Raw genomic sequence first — 17027 nt, 5'->3', positions numbered from 1 at the left:
ACCCAGGAGTGAAGCTTCCAAACCCAAGAAGAAACCATTCCTGATGGCTGGAACCTCATCCAGGGCTCCTCCAGGTTTATATATGGCAGCTTGAACTGGGATGGAGCAGCCCAGGGACATGGGGCTGGTCTCACTGAGCAAGATCTAGGTTCAAATAGGGCATTGATCACACAGAGCAGGTTTTCATGCACTGCAGAAATACAGCCTAGGAAGAGCAAATCATGCACACAGAATAGACACACCTCCACATGGTGATTGCTTATAGAATCATGGGTAGGGTTCATAGAACCATGGAATAGTTTGGGTTGGAAGAGACCTTAAAGCTCACCCAGTTCCAACTGCTGCCACGGGCAGGGACCCCTTCCACTGGAGCAGCTGCTCCAAGCCCCTGTGTCCAGCCTGGCCTTGAGCACTGCCAGGGATGGGTCCTGGGTTCAGCAGTAGCAGTCATTTCTCTCCTTGGTAGCTGGTGCAGTGCTGTGGGTTTGACTTTCAGCGCTGATAACACCAATGTTTTTAGTTACTGCTCAGTAATATTTACTCTGACCAAGGACTTTGTGAGTCTCATGCTCTGCCAGGGAGGAGGAGAAGCTGGGAGGAAGCAGAGACAGGACACCTGACCCAAACTAACCAAAGAGGTATTCCATACCAGAGCACGTCATGGCCACTATATAAACTGGGGGCAGTTACCTGGAAGGGCTGGTTCACTGCGTGGTTGGACTAGGTATTGGTTGGTGCTCAGTTGGGCTGGGTATCGGTCAGCAGGTGGTGAGCAGTTGTATTCTCTTCCCTTGTTATCTCCCCTATCATTATTATTGGTGTTAGCAGCAGTGGTTTGTGTTATACCTTAGGTACTGGGCTGTTCTTATCTCAACCTATGGGAGTTACATCCCTTCGATTCTCATCTCCATCCCTCCCGGAGCAGGAGGAGAGCAAGAAGTGGGGGGGTGAGAGAGAGACTGTGTGGCTGACTGGGTTTAAACCATGACAGATGGGGCAGCCACAGCTTCTCTGGGCACCCTGTGCCAGCGCCTCAGCACCCTCACAGGGATAAGCTGCCTTAGATTCAATCTAAACTTCCCCTGTTTCAGTCTGAACCCATCACCCCTTGTCCTATCACTGCAGTCCCTGATGAAGAGTCCCTCTCCAGCATCCTTGTAGCCCCCTTCAGACACTGGAAGCTTCTCTGAGGTCTCCATGCAGCTTATCTTCTCCAGGCTCAACAGCCCCAGTGCTCTCAGCCTGTCTTCCCAATAGGGCAGTCACCCCACATCTGCATCACACTGAACCCACCCCATGATGTTACCAGACCGCTGTGCCCTTCTCAGCACCCATTTTGAGCACCACTGGCTAAAAAAGAAGGGAAAACCAGGATGCTGCCTGCGCAGGAGTGAACTGAACATCCATTCCTATTATTTATGCAGGGCTTCTAATTGAACGTCTGGACCAGCTTCTTTTAAATCCAGTCACACTGACTCCACTGGATGCTTTGCCCTCCATCAAGACACTGGCACTGGTCTTCTTGCCAGCTGGGAAAACAAACCATGGAGTGATGACAGATCTGTACCTCTGTGACACAGGAGAGGGAAGGACACAAGAACCCCAGAGGGAGCTCATGGAGCCTTTCTCCTGGGTCACGGAGGTGCTGAATCAAGAGGTTTGTGTAAGAGGCAAATCCATTCACAAAACTCCTGACTAGCACAGTAAATGCAGCAGGTCCCCATGCAAAGGCTGCTTCAAGAGCTCCTGCAGCCTCTGGGATAATTAAAGCAATTGAGCTTCAAGAGATGCGGAGACAAGCACCCGAGGAGCAGAACAGATAACGGGGCTGCAGCTACACTGTGGGTAACTGAATGGAGGCAGCTGGATGCTACAGGATCATCCCTCCCAGACTGACTGCACTGCTTGTTCCTATGGCTGGTCCTCAGCATCCCTCCTGCAGCTCCCATCACACCAACACCACCATCCCCAGGGTTATGGGTTTCTTCTCTCTCCTTCATCTTCACCCCCTGGTGCAGGCAGAGCTCAACATTATGGAGACTGGAGTAAGGCCATGGAGCTGCTGTGAGGGCTGGAGCAGCTCTGCTCTGGAGCCAGGCTGAGAGAGCTGGGCTGGGGCAGCCTGGACAAGAGAAGGCTCCTGAAGGGGAGACCTGAGAGCAGCTCCAGTGCCTAAAGGGGCTGCAGGAAAGCTGGAGAGGGGCTTGGGACAAGGGCCTGGAGGGCCAGGCCAAGGGGAATGGCTTGAACCTGCCCAAGAGAGGGGAGACTGAGCTGAGCTCTTAGGCAGAAGCTGTTCCCTGGGAGGGTGCTGAGGCGCTGGCACAGGGTGCCCAGAGAAGCTGTGGCTGCCCCATCCCTGGCAGTGCTCAAGGCCAGGTTGGACACAGGGGCTTGGAGCAGCTGCTCCAGTGGAAGGGGTCCCTGCCTGTGGCAGGGGTTGGAGCTGGATGAGCTTTAAGGTCCCTTCAACCCAAACCAGTCTGGGATGCTGTGTAACCCTGCCCAAAGCCGAAGCGGGCACCAGCTTGTCTGCAGGAGGTGGCTCAGGGCACACTATTACCACACAGTTAACAACAAGCAGGGGATCATGGGCTTGAGCACAAAGCTCTGGGATGGGGATTAAGCGCCTGTCTCCTCTCCCAGTACATATCCTACTGGAAACCCTTGCTCCTTATCTCTATAGATACCCTCACACTGCAGCAGCCCTGAGCTGGAGCACTGAACCCCAGGGTATGTATGAGATGCACTCTGTGATGTGGGCAAGTGTCACTTCCCTTCACAGGACAGGATCCTGCTGCAGCCCTGGCCACAGCCCCGTGTTAGATGCAATAAATCACTGCTCTCTGCTCCCGCATGAAGCCCTGCTGGGCAAGCAGCCATGGGCAGCATCCCCATCCAACACACACCAGCAGTGGGTGGCCTGGCTCTGCAACAGTGGGTTTGCAGCAGCTTTTACCAGTGCAAGGCTTTGCTTGGCAGAGAAATCCCCTCCCTTAATCGTATTTACCCATGCTCAAACCAGCAGGACCAGTTCTGCAAGGCTTTGGGAGCTCCAACATTGCAGATATCTTATAGGAAGCTCTTGCTTACTGGGGTGTGCCTTGCAAAATGTAAACCAAAGCAGTCACAAACACTGAGCAACAAACAGAGAGTGCTTCCTTCTTCTCTCTATGGGGCATGGGGAAGTGGTGGAACAGCTCGGGATGGGCTGGGAAGGGATGGAGGCAAGCAGAGCCACCTGCATCCTGCACCAAGGAGAGACAGAGAGCCTCAAACAAGTGGAAATGGAATGGAAGATGGAATGGAGGGATGCTCAATGCAAGGGAGGGATGTGTTTGCCCATGCAGGGAATTCAATGTATGAATTAGGTGGAGATAGAACAAGATAAAGCAGCAACAAGAACATAGTTGGGGGGGTGGCACCTTGGTTTAAGGGAAGGCCAGGCAGGAGGATCTGTTTGGGGACCTGTTGGAAAGGGTCCAGAGGAGGGCCACAGATATGGTCAGAGGAATGGGACATGGCTCCTATGGAGCCAGGCTGAGTTGGGCTTGTTCAGGCTGAAGAAGAGAAGGCACCAAGGAGACCTTAGAGCAGCCTTTCAGTACTTAAAAGGGGCCTAAAGGAAAGATGGGGAGAGACTTTTAGCAGGGCCTGTTGTGATAGGATGAGGAATGATGGGTTTAAACTAAAAGAGGGAGATTCAGGGTGGATGGAAGGAAGGAATCCTTTACAATGAGGGTGGTAAAACACTGGCACAGGTTGCCCAGAGAGGTGGTGGAGACATCCCAGGCTAGGCTGGATGTGGTTCTGGGCAACCTGATCGAGTTGAGGATGTCCCTGCTCAGTGCAGGGGATTGGAACTGGATGAGCTTTAAGGTCCCTTCCAACCCAAACCATTCCATGATGATTCTATATTCCAGGAGCACAGCTGGAACCTTTGCCTTTTTCACCCCTGACCACAGAGACCTTCTGCCGGTCATGTTGGAATGCCATAGGAAGCATTATCACACGTCCCCTTCCCTGCTGGCAATAGCATAGCCCTGCCCTCTGCTGCCACAGTCCTCTTGGATTAGTTATGGACAGATTACAGGATAAACCTGGAAGGAACAAACCAGGGCTGCAGCCTCCCTCTGCTGAGGATGAGCTGCAGACAGCCAAGGAGGCACTTTGCTAAGGAGAAGTCAATACATGAAGGAGGTCCCTGCATGATGGGGGAAAGCAGACCTGGCCCATGCATCATTTCACATCCCATGTACCATTTCACATCCCATGTACCATTTCATATCCCATGTACCATTTCAGACCCATGTACCATTTTACATCCCATGTACCATTTCACATCCCATGTACCATTTCAGACCCATGTACCATTTCAGACCCATGTACCATTTCAGACTCATGTACCATTTCACATCCCATATACCATTTCAGACCCCATGTACCATTTCACATCCCATATACCATTTCAGACCCATGTACCATTTCACATCCCATGTACCATTTCAGACCCATGTACCATTTCACATCCCGTGTACCATTTCACATCCCATGTACCATTTCAGACCCATGTACCATTTCACACCCCATGTACCATTTCACATCCCATGTACCATTTCACATCCTATGTACCATTTCACACCCCACGTACCATTTCACATCCCATGTACCATTTCAGAACCATTAAGGTTCAGCCTCACAGTGTGGGGCAGAGTTAAAGTGGTTGAATGCTTTACAATCCCCTCTCCCCTTAACCCACATTCATGTCTGTCTGAAGCCACAGGATGTGAGAGAGAAGAGATGATGCTTGGCTGGATGATGGGAGGACTAAAACTGGTCCTTTTTGCACAAGGGCAAACCAGGGGACAAGGAGCACTTTTCAGTGCCAGCAGAGTATTTTAAGGTAAAATGCATCAAAGCGTTATTGAACTGGGATGTGAAAGCTGCCTGTGGGATGCAGGAGCAGGTAGAGGATGAGAAGCTCAATCCAGCCCCTTCTGAAGGGCTGGATCAGGCCCAAAGGAGCTGGTTCTCTGACCTACATGCTGCAAGCTCCCAGCACGGCTTTGCAGGGGTATCATCTGTCACGTCTCCAGCACAGGAGGATCCCCAAAAGCAGGAGGATCTGCAATATGGGCTGGGAACAACTGCATCATGCAGAAAGGCAAAAGCTGCTGAAGCTTCCCTGGTCCCAAGAAGGGAAAACTCCATGGCAATCATTCCTATAGACACCATGACCTCAAGAAGTTACCCTATATTTAGGCACCAAAATGAGGGTCTCTTTTACAGCATAAGCTTATTTAACAGGAAAAACCTATGGATTTTCATCCATGGTGCAAAGGGAAGAGCTAAGAGCAGGGGAAGGGTTAATGCTGCAGCCATACAGATGCTCCACTGCATCCCCCATGAAGCCAATGGGTCCATTCCCTGCAGTGCCCAGGCCTGGCCCTTTCTCCCTGGGTAATCAGCTGGAAGGGAGCAGAGCCATAGCAATCACTGCACCTCGTTCCCCATCCACAATGGTGCCCGCAGGGCCAGGGGATGGAGGAGCACAGCCTAGCCCAAAGCAGGTCAATGCAAGCCCATCATTGAGCCTTTGTGCTCTATGAGCAGCTCAGAAGAGGAGGTGGAGGTAAAGGCATGAAGACAGCAGCAAATAAATGGTACCCGAGTGTGCCCCACGACACCAGGGCATGAGCAAAGGGTGATGGGTGCCTCTGTATGGGCTGAAACCCTCCTGTAGGTAAGGAAGAGGCTTTGGACATCTGCAGATATCTATGGAGACCAGTGAGGATGAGGAGGGATCGCTCCCAATCCCAGCCTTTAAGACTCAGCTGCATCCCCTTCTCATTCTCCATCTATTAACCTGCTGCTGCCCTGCTCGTACTCAGTGTTAGGAGAAGGGACGTGGCACCTCTGCAGGATGGGATTTAGACCTCACATCTCAAAGAGCATCCTTAGGTTTTACAGCGAAGTGGACCAGCTCATGGGCTAGAGCTGAGCCCGGGCAATTCACATTGAGGAATTACCTAAGAAGGAGGCAGCTGATGCTCCTGGTAAGGGCAGGAGGGGAACAGATTGCACCAGGACAGATGTGCCTATAGCAAGATGCTGCACCGAGCAGGAGGTAATGAATGCACAAGCAGGTTTAGAGGATGCGCCCGTTCTTAGCATCATCATACCCCAGCACAAACACTGCCTAAATCTCCCTTTGGGATCACATCCAAAGCCTTCTTACAGCATCAATGCTTTGTTACTAATCTGTGCAGCAGGGAGGGGAGAGATGGATTATTTATTTGTATAGGGGGGTTAAGGCATAATCAAAGGCAAAAAATCATCTTGGTGACGTGATCAGGCTTCATCTGCTTCAAGCCATTAGGAGGATGCTGAGACCTGCTTGGCTAACACAGCCCTTCCCAAAGGAGATACCAGTTCAGGCTGTTTGGACCAGTGAATCCCAACCTCCTGCACCAACAAGCCCCACATCCTCTTTATATCACCTCAGACAAGAGGTGCTGTGCCCTAGTTCCCTGTCTCCTCCCCTCCTCCGATGGGATGCAGTTGCAGTCTCCAGCTAAGCCTCTGAAACTGAATTCATTCACACCCATTTGTCCCCACACCAACACTGTCCTCCACTTGAAATAGCAATTCTGCCTCCCTGGTGCTCACCCCTTGGATGTATTTATAGGCAGCGAGCACATCCCCTCTCTGCCTTTGTTTCGCTGGGCTTTTATAGCCTCCCATAATAGCTCTCCATCCCTCTGATCAGCCTCAGAGCCCTGTTTCCTGCACCTGCTCCAGGCTGAGTTAATCCGTCTCAAGCACCAGATCTCAGAGCCTGGTCCTTCTGCATTAACTCTTCCACATCCTTATCCCACAAGCATCCTTTGCCTGCTTCCTTTCCACCTTTCCACAGCACCAAAACCATCCCAATGTGATTTAACCACCAACCAGAGCACAAAGCCCCAATCTATGGCCTGATGTATGTCCTAGGGGACATCTCCACACCCTGCATCCCATCAAGGCCAGCCCATTCCAGAGCAGAGCATCTCATCCACCCCATGCAGATGGTGCCTCTCAGCTTGGTTTTGCAGGTGAATCTTGGCATGAGAATGGGCTCAGATCTCCCCTCATAGGCTTTAAGCTGTTCTGCATGGGGTTAATCTGTCCCTTTGCCCCCTCCAACAGAAGTCTTCTCCATTGATACACTCCCACATGCCCTAAGAGTATGAAGCCACATCAAACCCAGGAGACCTGAGGTCCTTTACCTACAGGTTGGTCCAGCACAGACCCCTTTGGTAACAAGCCTGGTTTTCCACCTCCCTCCATCCTGAGGATGCTCTCCATGGATTTGATAGGGATGCTGTCCATGGATTTGATAGGGATGCTCTCCACATGGACATAGTTTAGTGGTGGCCTTGTCAGTCCTGGGGTAAATTGGATGTTAAAGGGTGATGCTGAAGACCCTGATGATGTTAAAGGTCTTTTCCAACCTGGTTGATTCTATGGGCATCCATCACCAGCCAAAAGAGCTCCCTTGAACAGACAAGCAACTGAGCAGGGATTTCACTGTGCTCAGAGCCAGGTCAAAGCCTCACTTAAGCCATTTCTTACCACAGCAGGCAATGATGTGGGGCAGGTGGCACAAAACAGGGTTGGACTTCACCCTCCCACATTGATCCTGTCACTTTGCCCCTTCTCTATGTGTCATTGCTTTGCAGAGAGGATTATTGCACACAGGGTGTCCCTAAGGGATGTAAAGGGGCTGTCTGCTCCTGCCACAGCCAAGCCCTGCTGCCTTCCTCAAAACCTGCTTTTCCTATGGCTAATGCCTTGATCCTCAGCTCTGCTGCCAACAATAAAGCTTTTCCCAACCAATTCTGGCACATGGCTCCTGGCAAGCACCAGGTGCTGAGCAAGGCAGTCCCCATGCACGCAGCAGCATCTGCACATGGATACCCACTGCAGGGGCAATTTAGACCTCACAACCACCCCCAAAGGATGTCTTAGGGTCTGTAAAAGAGCCCCTATGAGTCCTCTTTGGGTGCTATAACCCTGTGGGCTGAAGCTGAGCCCCTCAAGGTTCACATTAGAGAATGACTTGAATAAATAGAAGGCACCTGATGTCCTCAGGAAGGGCAGGAGGGAAGTGGATTGCACCAGGGCAGATCTGCTTGGTGCAGCATCTTGCTACAGGCATGAGACAAGGGTGCTCGTCCATCCATGCTTGGCTTTGCTGCTTCTCATCCTCCCTGGTTCTTGCAGCCCCAAGGATGCTCCCAACACATGACACCTGCTCCTGCCTGCATCCATAAGCTTGTCCCTCCTCAAGTCATGGAATCACAGAATCATCCAGGTTGGAAAAGCCCTTTAAGCTCATCCAGTCCAACCATTCCCAGCACTGCCCAGGCCACCCCTGCCCCATGGCACTGAGGCCTCGTCTGCACGGGCTGTGAACCCTTGCAGGGCCGGTGCCTGCAGCCCTGCCCTGGGCAGCCTGTTCCAATGCCTGAGCACCCTGTGGGGCAGGAATTGTTCCTCAGCTCCATCTAAACCTGCCCTGGTGCAGCTTGAGGCCGGTTCCTCTTGTCCCATCCCTTGTTCCTTGGGAGCAGAGCCCAGCCCCTCCTGGCTCCATCCTCCTGCAGGCACTTGGAGGGAGCCATCAGGTCCCCCCTGAACCCCCAGTTAACTCACTGCTACCCCAAGCAGTGTGTCCAGCCGGGCTCTCTGCATCTGCCTTGAGCTGCCCACATGTACAATGTGGGGTGGGAGATGCACCTGCAAGGACCCTATGGGATGTGGGAGCAGATGGAGATGAAAGGAGGGGAAAGTCTGCAGCAAGATCCTTGCTGGATGCAGAAGGAAAAGCAGCTGAGGGTTTATAACAGCATCCTCCATGCTCCTGCCCTGCTTTCATCCCCATTTCCCTGCACTCTCTCCCCACCAAGCCTGGAGCTAACGCAGCATCCAGGCAGGAACACGATGGGAACTGGTAATAAACACCTGGTATCAAATCCAAGCATCACACACACAGTGGGTCTGCAGAGCCAGGCGAGCAGCCTGTGCTCACCCAGCAGCTACCTGAGTGGGAGGTGAGGGATGGAGCCGCTTCCCATGGGATACCATTCATTGGGAAGCACCAGGTTGGTTTCCCAGGTCCAAAACGACATTTCTCAGGGTAGGAAGAAGGGAACGGTGCCTTCCACCCCTGGGATATGGGAAATCCAGATCCATTTATCCACTTGGAAACCATTAAACCCATCAGCCCTGTGCCCCAGCAGCATCCATAGGGGAAGGAGCTCTCTCTTGCCTTAACTTTCCATGGGACTTTCTAAAACCCTTTGGTTTTGTCCCAAAAACATGGATCAAGGAACACCACTGAAACCTCAGGCTCCCTTCCCGGTGCACAAATCCCACTTCCCACCCAGCACCGAGGCCTCGCTGCCCAAAGTTCCCATCCAGCTTGGCTCCACCAGCAGGAACCGGCCACACTGGGAACAGCGATGGGGCTTTAACCACCCGGGATACAACTTCCACATGCAGCATCCCCCAAACCCACCCCAGCGCTCGCTGCAGGCACAACACGCCCCACACAACGCAGTGCGAGGATGGATGCTGGTGACCGGTTATGGGGTGTTCCCCCCCCATAACTCACACACAAACAGCCCCGGTCCCACAGGTGCCCCGAGCATCCCCGTTATGGGGCTGGACCCCTCGGGCCGAGCACGGAGCCGCTCCCCATAGAAGGGGCAGTGATGGGGGGGGCTGAACCGCTGCCCCCCATATCCAGCCCCGGTTCTTACCTGCCTGCAGCCGCCGCTCGCTGCCGGCGCCGCTGCCCGCAGCGCTTCGGCTCCCGCAAGCACCGCCCCGACGGGGAGGGCAGCGGCAGCCGCGCCTGCGCCGGGGATGGGGACGGGGATGGAGACAGGGATCGGGAATGGGAACTGGGAATGGGAACCAGGACCGCCACTGGGAGCGGACCGTGGAAACGGGATCCGGCCCCGGGAATGGGGACCGGAACCGGCGCTGGGAATAGGAAACAGGAGCTGGGATTGGAACCGGAACCGGGGCCCGGATAGGGAATGGGAACCGGGAGTGGGAATGGGAACCGGGATCCCGGTCGGGATCTGGCACCGGGAATAGGAACCAGAAGCGGGAATGGGAACCAGAAGCGGGACCCGGATCAGGAACTGGCACTGGGAATGGGAACCGGGACAGGGAATGGGAACCAGGGGCAGGAATGGGAACCGGGACGGGAACCGGGAATGGGAACCAGCACCGGGAATAGGAACCGTGACCGGCACCGCAATCAGGCTCCGGGAAGCGGCCCCGGGAATAGGAGCACCGGGAAGCGGCGCTCCGAGCCCTGGGAACTGGGACTGGCACCTCCCGGTGGTGGGAACTGGAACCGGCACTGGTGGGTGCCGGTGAACTGGGAATCCCATTGGGAACTGGGACCTGGGTCCAGCATCACCCAGGCACCATCGTTTGAATGGGGGACTGGAAGCACCCAGATGGGGAACGGGGGCTGCCCAGGCACCGGGAACTGGGAACAGCCACTGGGACCAGCATCACCCTGGTACTGGGTACTGGGACAAGGTCCCACTGGCTCTGCCTTGGACCTTGCACCAGGATGGCAATGGGGCAAACTGGGATCTGGGCATGCCAGGGCCACAGGGAAGCTGGGGTGCATAAGGACATCACCCATGGAGGATGCAGGGGAGAAGCATCAGGGCCTGAAGGACTGGGGTGCAAAAGGGACATCCCCCATTTCAAACACACTCCCAGTCCACAAATACACATCCAAAGAGGTAAAAATGAACAAAACCAACCCAAAAGTGCATTCCCCATGGCAAGAAGGAGCCAGTGGTGTGTTACAGACCCTCTGACACGGGTAATGGATGTGATGCACCAGCTTCTATGCCTGTATTCAGGGTTCACCCTAAATCGGGCCAAAAAGAGATGGCAAGTGAAGAACAATTAAAGAATGCAATGATGGAATTGTAAATGATGGGAATAAACTTTCCATGTCCAAAGTGATGGGTGATCAGGCTCTTTTAGACAGGATAAAGCAGGGCTAAGGAGGAGCTGTTGCCTGGCAGGGACAGAGGGGATGCTTAAGAACATCTGGATACCACATCTGGGGTGATGCAGTGATAAGGTTAGAAAGGAGATTGAGAATTGGCCTGGCACAAGCTCCAGTTCCCACCAAGGGGTCACCTGCAGCTGGATGTGGTCAGCAGCACTAATGGGGATGATTCAGCTCCTTTAGGACCGGAGTTTTCCTCAGGTTTCTTAAAATCCAAACCCTTCTGTGCGTTTCCTTTGTGTTTTATGGGGATGAGCAGGGGCTGGAGCAGCTCCTGTATGGAGCCAGGCTGAGAACATTGGGGCTGTTGAGCCTGGAGAAGAGAAGCTGCGTGGAGACCTCAGAGCAGCTTCCAGTGTCTAAAGGGGGCTCCAAGGATGCTGGAGAGGGGCTCTTCATCAGGGACTGTAGTGATAGGACAAGGGGTGATGGGTTCAAACTGAAACAGGGGAAGTTCAGGTTGGAGATAAGGAAGAAGTTCTTTACTGTGAGGGTGCTGAGGCACTGGAATGAGTTGCCCAGGGAAGCTGTGAATGCTCCATCCCTGGCAGTGTTCAAGGCCAGGTTGGACAGAGCCTTGGGTGCCATGGTTTAGTGTGAGGTGTCCCTGCCCATGGCAGGGGATTGGAACTGGATGATCTTGAGGTGCTTTCCAACCCAAACCATTCTGTGATTTTCCTGTTAATTTTATGATGATTTAATTATTTCTGCAATATTCATGTTACAATTATTCTAATTCCTCTATTAGTTGAAGGAACAGAAAACTAAAAATCTCCAGTTCCACGAATGCCTTCTTTGGCAGCAAAAGCCATTTTCTAATGTTTTCCTTCTCTTTGCTTGTTTTCCTTTCTCCCCCATAGATCCTGGGGCTGCTGAGATCAAAACCACGTCAGTACAAAGGGTTTCATACACCCCTTTTCTCTCCCTTCATCAAAAACCGCCCAAGAGAAGAACCCTTGATTGCAATATTAGGGCCAGGCCAAGGGGAATGGCTTGAACCTGCCCAAGAGAGGGGAGACTGAGCTGAGCTCTGAGGCAGAAGCTGTTCCCTGGGAGGGTGCTGAGGCGCTGGCACAGGGTGCCCAGAGAAGCTGTGGCTGCCCCATCCCTGGCAGTGCTCAAGGCCAGGTTGGACACAGGGGCTTGGAGCAGCTGCTCCAGTGGAAGGGGTCCCTGCCTGTGGTTGGAACTGGATGAGCTTTAAGGTCCCTTTAACCCAAACCAGTCTATGGTGATTGTATGACCCTGTATCTAGGACCCCACATCATTACTAATGGCCCCACATTAGTGACCAGACAGGGTAGGGATGGATGCTGCTGCTGCTGCTGCTCCTTGGGAGGGCAGGGAGAGCATGGAGCCTGTTTTGATTTGCTATGTGCTTCAAAGAGGTAACACTCCATTAGTGTTAATTACTGAAGATCATCATCCATCACTGCTCCTGCCCTGCTCACTGCTGTGGGCTTGCTCCAACGGCCCTGGAGGTAAATAGTACATTCCTGTTGTGGTTTCCACCTGTTTGAGCCCAAAGCTGCTAATGGGGAGCATTGTGCTGCTGGGAACATGGGGACCGGGGGGATTTGTTACCTATGGGTGATTAAAAAGAGGAAAGGAATCCTAAATCCTTAGGTTTTCCTTTCCTTTTAAGGAAGGAAAACCCAAAAAGAAGAGAAAATAGCATCACCCGTGAGATGAAATAGCAGGAGCCTGGCTTTTGTTTTGCTAACAGGAAAGCATTAGGGAAAAGCTGGGAAACATAAGGGAAAAGCTCCTGTGATGAATTAAGGTCTGCAGCCGTTCCCATGTTCCCAAAGGGATGTGGAGCCTGAGCCCGTTCTCACTGCAGACCCACATCTCCCTGATTGCCTTTGGTTGCAGTTTGGATTCCAGGCTCAGCAGGGGAAGGAGAAGTATGTAAATCTGATTTATAATGATGCTGTGTTGCTCCTCCATGTGCAAATGAGGCTGCGGTGATGGGGGTGACACAAGGGCTGCAGGGAAGGGGGGGAAGGAAGACATAGGATTGCTTTAAAACTGGGCTCTGAAAATAAGCAGGAATAAGCCAAAAAGCAAAGAGGAGGAAAACTGCAGCCGTGATTCCTCAAAATGGGATTTCCTATTTCCTTCTGGGATTTGAAAGCAGATGTGAGGATTTTCCTCCCTTATGGTGCACCAGGGGACCCACAAGGTGAGGTTTGGTGCTGGGGTGGTGCAGGGTGAGGGTCTGCCTGCCCATGGTGATGGGAGGTGAAGAACTGCTCACCCCTGCTCTATGAGGCCACATCTCCCCCTCTGAGGGCATGTTTTTGGGGGAGAAAAGGGAGAAAATGGGTAAGAAAAGTGAGACAATGACTGCAGATGGGCAACGGGTCCCATATCCTCATCTTCATCCCATGGAGATGCAGGGAACAACCTCCAATGGCCCCATTGCAGCAGGAACCATCTGAGCACTGTTGATCCCATCTTCTGCTCCTCTTTGTAGGTACCAAGAAAGGAGCCAATGGTGATTCCTGTGATCATCCATCTGCACTGGAATTAAACCTCATCTTCCTGGGTTCAACTTGTTCAGCCTCTGCAATAGCATTAATGTATTCTCTCCTTTTCCTCTCCACATGATTGCAGCATAATCTCCTCCTCACTTGATTTATTTAAGCAGGCCTTAGATGCTCCAGTAATGGGAGTCATTTCGGTCCCTCTGCAGATAAGTATATATCTATTGCTGTGCATTGGAAGTGCAGGAGGAGAAGCAAGGCCAGGGTCACAAGGATGCTGAGTTACTCGCTGTCAGAAATAGATGGTGGAGGCAGTGAAATAAAGCAATGCCATTCAAGGTCATGGTCAATCACTGCTGGGAGGGGAAAGGCATTTGTTGGGTGTTTTATTTATGGGGTCATTATGGCCAAAGGACCAGCAGTTGGTAATGGAAAAGGGACCTATAGAAACTCCTGGTTTGGCACAAGCAGCTCTGGGATAACAAGGCAAATTGTAGTTATTGACCATGATGGGGAATGGCTGAGGGAGGTTCAGATGGAGAAGAGAAGGCTCAGGGGGGACCTGATGGCTCCCTCCAAGTGCCTGCAGGAGGATGGAGCCAGGAGGGGCTGGGCTCTGCTCCCAAGGAACAAGGGATGGGACAAGAGGAACCGGCCTCAAGCTGCACCAGGGCAGCTTTAGATGGAGCTGAGGAACAATTCCTGCCCCACAGGGTGCTCAGGCATTGGAACAGGCTGCCCAGGGCAGGGCTGCAGGCACCGGCCCTGCAAGGGTTCACAGCCCGTGGAGACGAGGCCTCAGTGCCATGGGGCAGGGGTGGAATGGGCAGTGATGGGAATGGTTGGACTGGATTCCAATCTGGATGATTCCATGATTCCATGATGGAGAAGCTGAAGCTATTGAAAGGCAGCATTTGATGCTCATGGAAACCCCATGGAGCCCCATGAGGAGCAGGCCAGGGAGTTCCCCCTTGTAAAGCCCATCTTGGGGCTGAACTCAGCAAAGCTCCTTACACACAAACCTGGGATGCTCTTAGTAGGGGTGGAGGTCTCAGAGGGCACATGGGATCCTCTGTTTGCTCAAGCAGATGGGTCCTTTCCTGAGGGTTTGCTCCCCTCTTGGCAGACAGCTCAGTAGCCGCATATCCCTTCTGTTAATGCTTGTACTTCAACTCCCATTTGGACTCCATCAGCATCTTCTCGCAGCCATTAAACCTTGTAATATCATTTTCCTCACAGTTTAAAGGCACCCTAAGAGTCATCTCCTCCCTTTCATTTCCTTGCTACCATGGACCAGCTAAGGCAGGAAAATCAGGAAGCTGTGCACGTGTGAATCATGGAATCAGCCAGGTTGGAAAAGCCCTTTAAGCTCATCCAGTCCAACCATTCCCAGCACTGCCCCATGGCACTGAGGCCTCGTCTCCACGGGCTGTGAACCCTTGCAGGGCCGGTGCCTGCAGCCCTGCCCTGGGCAGCCTGTTCCAATGCCTGAGCAGCCTGTGGGGCAGGAATTGTTCCTCAGCTCCATCTAAAGCTGCCCTGGTGCAGCTTGAGGCCGGTTCCTCTTGTCCCATCCCTTGTTCCATGGGAGCAGAGCCCAGCCCCTCCTGGCTCCATCCTCCTGCAGGCACTTGGAGGGAGCCATCAGGTCCCCCCTGAGCCTTCTCTTCTCCATCTGAACCCCCCAGCTCCCTCAGCTGTTTCTCATAAGACTCATTTAATCCCTGTCAGCAAACAGATCCACACCTTTTAGCTTATTCCATGACCTCCCACAGGAGATCAGCATGATGATGGCAGCCAGGTGTTTAATGGCAGCAGTGCCTGGCCAGAAGAGAGACCTTTCCATCCCAAGATCCATCTCATCATAAGCAGACCCATTTCCCCCCCTGTTTCTGCATATAATGCAAGGTGTAAACCATGAGCCCTGATTAAAACCTGCTCCACCCCACATCCGGCTGGGAAACAGGTCCTGCTAAGTGATAACTGCTGGGAAATCCATGGCATTAAATTCTCCACTTAATTGCCTGTATCAGCACTTCCTTCTGCACAGCCACACATCAGGCAGCTCCTAATGGGCTGTGAAGCAAGACGGAAGTCAAACAGCAAGAGCAATGGGAACATGACATAGGGGATTATACTGGAACAGGGAGCTGATGTAGCTGAGATTTGGGAGAGGTGTCCCACATTGATGCTAAGACATTGGCCTTTTCCTGGAACCAGCAAGGTAAATGAGCAGAGGGAAGGTTGTACATCATTATATCTATAGAAGGTAACTTGGGTACCACAAACCAAGCTTTGGGCTTACTCTGAGAGCTTTCCTACCCCCATCCATCCATCCATCCATCCATCTCCTATGTGAGCACTGCTTATGAATATGTGCCTTCAGAGGAAAATGCTGATGGTGTTGTAAAGTCTGGCCTAGGGATGCGCTGCAAGGTTAAACCCAAAGGTGCCAGCCCAGCCCTGCAGCACTTGGTGTTATCTGCATGGAAGGAGATGAGGCTGGGGCAAGAGTCCTGGCTAAGCCCCAATGGGTTTGCAGCCTGGGTAAAGGGCAGCTCGGGGGATGCAGATGTGAGCATTGATCAGCCTGGACAAGAGAAGGCTCCTGAAGGGGAGAGCTGAGAGCAGCTCCAGTGCCTAAAGGGGCTGCAGGAAAGCTGGAGAGGGGCTTGGGACAAGGGCCTGGAGGGACAGGCCAAGGGGAATGGCTTGAACCTGCCCAAGAGAGGGGAGACTGAGCTGAGCTCTTAGGCAGAAGCTGTTCCCTGGGAGGGTGCTGAGGCACTGGCACAGGGTGCCCAGAGAAGCTGGGGCTGCCCCATCCCTGGCAGTGCTCAAGGCCAGGTTGGATCATCCTGTTCTAATGGAAGGTGATGACAGTTCCTAGAACCATGTTCCTTCAGTCCTTCCTCCATTGGAAAGAACAAAACCTTTCCTGACACCCCAGTGCAGGACCAGGTGGGTATCATTCAGCAATGACCTCTGGGTCCTGCCCTCTTCCAAAGCCCTGACACAGATAAAGGTGCTGGCCATGAGCTCCCATCTTCCCAGTGTTTCTAATGGCACAAGCAGCATAGGAGCTATTGGAAGTCAGCACATTCCCTGGCCACAAACCCTCCAGGACTTTGGTCATGGTTTGCCCATCACCACACAGCTGGATGGGAGCAGGGCTCAGCTGCTCTGGCAGGGATGCAGCTCCATTTGGGAGCAGACAGCACTACAGGAGTTCAGTCAATGACCTTGAGTGTTCCATAGGGTTCTCCAAGCCGGTTTGAAAAACAAGCTGATTGCCAACGATCCGTTTCCCTGGAGCTAAAAAGGAAGGGAAGGGGTAAATGGCATCACTGTCCTCTCAGCTGCTCTGTTTATGGCAGGTCAGAAGCTGCCCTAACAAATGCTGACTCCAGACAGTGATGCTGAGAGCTTCTTAGGCAGTTTTC

At 52.8% G+C, this 17027-nt stretch overlaps 1 protein-coding gene across 1 annotated transcript in view; it reads right to left on the bottom strand.

The window, feature by feature from the left end:
- CAPN5 (calpain 5) overlaps positions 1–9872 on the bottom strand; it is a 51826-nt gene extending 41954 nt beyond the window's left edge. The window contains exon 1 of the mRNA XM_034060132.1: positions 9807–9872. The gene's annotated coding sequence lies outside the window, so the exon portion shown is untranslated. The remainder of the gene's footprint in view (positions 1–9806) is intronic.
- Positions 9873–17027: the final 7155 nt, after the last annotated feature.

The sequence above is a fragment of the Melopsittacus undulatus genome, chromosome 2, assembly GCF_012275295.1.
Source record: "Melopsittacus undulatus isolate bMelUnd1 chromosome 2, bMelUnd1.mat.Z, whole genome shotgun sequence".
In the NCBI taxonomy this organism is placed as follows: Eukaryota; Metazoa; Chordata; class Aves; order Psittaciformes; family Psittaculidae; genus Melopsittacus; species Melopsittacus undulatus.
Note: the sequence above shows the minus strand (reverse complement) of the source record. Positions and strands in the feature narration are given on the sequence as shown.